The sequence below is a fragment of the Neovison vison genome, chromosome 11, assembly GCF_020171115.1.
Source record: "Neovison vison isolate M4711 chromosome 11, ASM_NN_V1, whole genome shotgun sequence".
Taxonomy (NCBI): Eukaryota; Metazoa; Chordata; class Mammalia; order Carnivora; family Mustelidae; genus Neogale; species Neogale vison.
In genome coordinates, this window is record NC_058101.1 from 103,184,871 (window position 1) to 103,191,001 (window position 6,131).

At 38.3% G+C, this 6,131-nt stretch overlaps 1 protein-coding gene across 4 annotated transcripts in view; it reads right to left on the reverse strand.

The window, feature by feature from the left end:
• The window catches only part of GSTCD (glutathione S-transferase C-terminal domain containing), a 125,342-nt gene extending 119,252 nt beyond the window's left edge, over nt 1–6,090 (reverse strand). Inside the window, exon 1 of one of the 4 annotated variants that reach the window (XM_044224358.1) lies at nt 6,015–6,090. The gene's annotated coding sequence lies outside the window, so the exon portion shown is untranslated. Of the gene's footprint in view, nt 1–4,630; nt 4,657–5,887 lie in introns of those variants that run through there. The other 3 variants (XM_044224356.1, XM_044224357.1, XM_044224359.1) reach the window with 3 other exon arrangements.
• Between the last annotated feature and the right edge of the window lie 41 nt (nt 6,091–6,131).

Below are 6,131 nucleotides of genomic sequence, written 5' to 3' on the forward strand. Positions count from 1 at the left end.
AGTGAGAAAGCAGCATATAAAACTACAGACATAGGAGCTGAACAGAGCTGATGGAATATACATCTCTTCCTTGGACACACCAGTTTGTTTGGAAATGTTGCAGAGGGAGTATAGAGGTAAGAAAGAAAATATTCAAAACTGGTTTCATTACTTGTGAATCTTCAAATATATATATATATATATATATATCCATATAAAATGTAGGCTCCACACTGGGCTTGAACTCATGACCCTGAGATCAAGATCTGAGCTAAAAAATTAGACACTTAACCGAATGAGTCATGCAGGTGCCCCTTCAAAGGTATTTTTAAATATAACTGAAGCAGTCATGGGCTTAACATTTTAGGCATTTACACCTTTTATTTTTGTATTCTCATCCTAATTAATATATCCTGGTATTGATAAATTAAAATATTTCACAGAAAGAGTGAGTTTCATAGGGTTTTTAAAATCTAAACCTATTTTACTACTTCACTTCATGCATATGTATATAGAAAGAGAGACAAAAAACATAATAAAAATACTGAAAATAAGCATCCTTGGGGGCAACTGGGTGGCACAGTCACCTAAGCGACCAACTCTTGGTTTCAGCTCAGGTCATGATCTCAGGGTTGTGAAATCTAGCTTTGTGTCTGCTCCACACTCAGTGAGGAATCTGCTTCAGTTTCTCTCCATCTCCCTCTGCCCCTCTCCCATTCATATGCATGCACTCTCACTCGCTCTCCCTTAAATAAATGAATCTTAAAAAAAAAAGAAAGAAAGAAAGAAAAGAAATAAGCATACTTGTTTAGAAGCTGAAAAAACTTTTGACAATTTTGTGCTCAAAATTCAAGTCTAGATCTAGGGCAACTAAATATTACGTAATAGATAAATAGCTAAGTTATGTATTACCTAGTAAAGACCAAAAAGTGCACCACAGCAACAAAATATTGTTTATCAAATAAGAAATTACCACTGTGCCTGAGATTTAACAGGAGTTTAGTAAATGTTAAATGACTGAACAAAGACAATTCTAATAATATCACATATACTTTATTGTCCACCGACTATGTGCTAAGCACACACAACTTTTATACATTACTTCTAATCCTCACAATCCTTACAAGTACATTTTAATTCCATTACACGGATAAAGACTGTCCATCAGTACAAAAGCATTAATAGAAACTGTAAAGGGATCTTATCTGAAAACATTTAGGAATAGCTATTTTTCTAATATAAATACCACTACTTTATAAACTTAAAATTTCAGGAAGTGAAGCATATTGCAATTTTATTACAGCAACAATTTCACAAAAGTGAAACATCAGAAATTACATTATTCTAAGCAATTGTGCTGGTCTCAGTAATCCTTGATAAAAATCTCTGTTCTAAAAGCTATCATCTGACAATGAAAGTTTTTGGTAGATCCTTCCTGATTCCCTTTATAGGATCCTCCACAGACCCTTCAGCAATCTGTGGCTCAGTGCTTTGCCTTGTTCTCAACCACACTCATTCCTTTGATTACTGGTATTCAACTTTTTCATCATGCCACACAGTAAGACTTTTATAATGCAGTTCATTATACTGAATAAAAAGGATCACAAATAAAACGGAAACAAAAGAATCACGAATATCCTACTACATGGTATATAGCTGATATTTTTTATTCTGTGTTTTCTTCCTTCCCTTTCTCCTCTTTTTAATGCTGGTTAGGGGCGCCTGGGTGGCTCAGTTGGTTTAAGGGTCTGATTCTTGAATCTGGCTAAGGTCATGATCTCATGGGTCATGAGATCCATGAGATCGAACCCCGCCTTGGGGTCCCCACTCAGTGGGTAGTCTCCTTGAGATTCCCTCTCTCCTCCACTCTCCTCCCTCTGTGGGGCTGGCCTTCCCACCATAGGCATGCTCCAGAGCACTTTATCTATCTAAAATATATAAATAAATACTGGTTAGTACTTACTAAATTGATTTTACGACCCATTAATGGGCCACAACTAGCAAAATAACAGTACTATGCTAAGTGATCTCCAATTCTACAGGTTTAACTATCATCTAGGACTCCTATTTTTATCTCAATCACATCCTTTCCCTTGAACTTCATATTCTTACAATGCTACTTGACATCTTCCCTTGGACATTTTTCTAAACCTGTTCCCCCTCCCTTAGTAGCCCCCTTATTGATAAAATGACAACACCATTCACCCACATGAATGGGTCAGGCCCTTAATTCTGAAGTCTCACTCATTTTTTTTTCTCTCATAAGCTACTCTTTCTACCTTTGAAATATATGTTAAATACAACTTCTTAGCACCTCTACCACTATCAACCTAAGTCATATAAACTCTGTTTATGAGACTACTACAAACATCTATTAACAATTTTCCTCCACTCTCCAAAAATCAGGGTGATCCTTTAAACATATTTAAGTCAGTTCACACTCCCTGTTCATAACCATCCAATGGCTCCCCAAAACAGTTTAAAAAAAAAACCAAATTTCCTATTATGGCCTATGGCTGCCATGACCCTACCTATCTTTTTCTGACCTGATCCCCTACTTCTGCTCCCTCATGCTCACTCCTCTCCAGCTAGTTCTCCCTGTTCTTGGAAGAAGCCAGGAATGTTCCCAGTTGAGAATTTTTTCTACTTGCTGTTGCTTATACCTAGCTTGCTCCTTCATTTCATTGAGGTCTCTGAATAATAACTCAAAGCAGCCTTCCCTGACAACCTGAACTGAAAAAGCACTTCCATCACCTCCTAGTCTTTTATCTGTTGTTTTTTTTTTTCTTTATAGGTCTTACTACCCAACCTTTTATCTCCAATGCTTATGAGGACTCAAATTTTAGTTCAAGAAGTGAATGAATGTACATAATGAATATCAGTAATCGTTATGACAATACTATTGAGAACTTAATTCTTGGTACTCAGTTTTCAGCCTCATTCTTCTTGACACTATTCTTTGATTTTAAGAACCAACTCCTTATAAATTGAAACGAAGAAAGAGTATCACCGTTGTGAGTGGAATTGGGAAAAATATAACTTGAATCTAACTTGTAAAGAAAGTATACTTTTTGTACATACAGAAACTGAGCCAAGAGAAGTACGAACCCAACTAGATTTTATACAGTAGAATATTTATACACCAAGAAAAATAAAGCAATGGATAAGTGCGTAGACTCTGGAGTGACTAGGGTTGTTAAATCCTGGTTCTGATATTTAATAGCAATATAGAACTTTTTTGTGTCTCAGCTTCCTCATTTACAAAATGGGGACAATCAGATTTACCATAGTGTGCCGTGAGAACCTAACAATGCTTATTACATTGTAAGCCTGTAAATAAATATTATGATTCATTCGTAATTTATCTCAAAATTCCTTATCAATTAACACTATTAAACAAACTTTGGCTGGGAAGTCACAAATTATGCTTTATATTTCCAAAAACTTTTTAGGATCCATGTCAAAATGAAAAGCTCCCCACCCCCACCAAGTACTAAAACAACCGATTTGTTACTGTGACAGGAAGTCACAAAATGACAGAATATGTGATACCCTAAGTCTACCTGCATATTAACTGCTTATTTTGTACAAAATAAATAGTTCAACAGTTTACAGGTAGGAATCACATTTTGTCTGAAAGATTAAAATTTAAACTCGTTTAAATTCCTTACCATATCCAATGTTCTACATTATGAATATTGGAACTTGGATTGTGTTTTATACATTTCACAAAATAACACAATTTGGTTGCAAATCTCACCCTATTTTCTTACTATCTGTATTTTATATATATAAAAGCTTGCCTCTACAGTTAGATAGCAGCTAATTAGCTTAGATATTAATGGTTAAAAAGGAAAGAAAAAAAGTTGAGCTGCTTCAGTGCCCATCATATTATGTAATGTGGGGATATATATAGTTAAGTCCTAGAGAACAAAAGTCAATAATTAAAATTAGCTGTTTTCTTATCTGGGCAAAAAGTGGGTTTAAAAGTGAAAAAGCTTACTGTAACTTTAGCCATTAGGGAAGTGTGTCATCTCTCTGGTAAATCAGGAAACGATCTGCTGCCACAGAATCATAATGCTTGCTGCTAAGCCTGACCTCATAATTAAGAGGGATCACAGCATAAAATGCTAACATGCTAGAAATGTTAGCAAGTGTGAAATAAAATTACTGAATTCCCATAGCAAACAATACCTAGGCTTGTTACGATCTAAATCCTTTAAATCCTTGTATTCTAATTACTAACCCTAACAGAAATCAGTGGGCTACTTTTAATACTTTAAGATAAATACAACTTCTATTAAAGAACTGTATATACTACAGGTGTTTTAGTTGACTGGCCTACAGAATTTGTTAAGTTTCAAGGCCTGCTTGATTGTTGCTATTAGAAAGGCTAATTGGATACTCAGTGTTCTTATTTCAAATCACAGGTGATACCAAAGCTACAAAATAAACACAGGTTGGTGGTGGTGTTTTTAAACTTGATGGACCCAATATTAAGTAAGTTTAAGTTTGAGCTTTGCTTAAAGCAGGCAAACATATAACGGTAAAAAAAAAATAGTAATAATGAAATAGAAACGCTGATATAAACAATTCTCAAATCTCACTGATCTCATTACAGACTTGTTTTTAAAATTAGACCTCGGAGCACCTGGGTGGCTCAGTGGGTTAAAGCCTCAGCCTTCCGCTCCGGTCATGATCTCAGGCTCTGGGGATGGAGCCGCGCATTGGGCTCTCTGCTCAGCAGGGAGCCGGCTTCCTCCTCTCTCTCTGCCTGCCTCTCGGCCTACTTGTGATCTCTGTCTGTCAAATAAATAAGATTTTTAAATAAATAAATAAATAAATAAATAAAATTAGACCTCTTAAAACAATGTCTTCAGGTGTAACTCAAACATAACCTCACATAGCAAGTATGCATGCCCTAAGGCAATCCGCTTAGTGTACACTCCCCACCAGGCAGTTAAAAAAAAAAAAAAAAAACTCACAAAGCTTAAAGTTTGATTTATTAAATATGACAGCAAATCATTCAGTTGCATTTATAACAAAAAATTTATTTTCACAATATTTAAATGACCATGTTTACAATTGCCACACCACTAATCCTTGCCAGCTTTTTCATTTTCTCTAATACTTTTTCTACAGATAAACTTGGAAAAAGCAGTAACCTATTAAATCAATAATTTAACACAAGATAGATGATCAAATGCTGGCATTTCCTTGATATTCGAGAATTTGTGACAAGAAATGGGATCGCGGGCTTAAGAATAAAGGAGAAAAAAACAAGCCACCTAATCCCAAACCAGGTCGAGCTGGGACGGGAAGTACGGGTGTCAGTACATGTTTCAGAAGCCAAAGCAATTTTCATGCAAGTTAAACTCAAACTTTCTACACAGAAGTTTAAAACCGACCTGAAACACTGCTTCGATAGTGTAACAGAAACGAATGGCCCCAAACAAAGCAAGTCCTTTGAAGCAACTGTTAAGGTGCATACAAGTGCTTTCTCCAACCAGGAAAGCGTGGAATGAAAAACTAAGTGCCAAAGGAAAAAAGTTAAAGCGTGCCAGAAGGTCTTAAAACTACACTTAGCAGCAAACGGGAAACGACTCCACAGACTCCTGCAACGAGAAGCTGCTCCACTCCCCCAGGAGCCGAGGAAGCCACGGGGACTGGCCGGGGGAAACCCGAGAAAGCGCCCGGAGCCCTCCACCCGTTCTCTCATTAGCTGTGACAGTCTGAAGAGACTGAGGGGCCCCCAAACCGGAGATCGGTCGGGCCACTAATTCCAGGCGCTTGCCCTTCCCGCCCCCCTCCTTTCCACCCCGCAGCGTCAGCCAGTCTCCTCCAGAGGCAAGGAGTACTCAGGGGGGTCGGGGGACGGCGGAGCCGGCGGCCTGAGCGCCCTCTTTACCTAGTCGCAGAGGCGCGGCCAGGCAGGGAGGGTGCATGAGCGTGTCAGCGACACAAGCCGCCCGCGCCTACCCACCCCGCTCGAGCCAGGTTTCGGAGGCAGCTTCTGCGAGTCTTCGCCCACCGACCTCTGGCTGCCAGAAAGGCCGGGAAAGAAACAACGAGGCACGGTCTCTTGGAAACAGCGGCGTCGGCCGTCATTCATAATCCGGCGGACCGGAAACTGGCGGTTACGCCACTTCCTA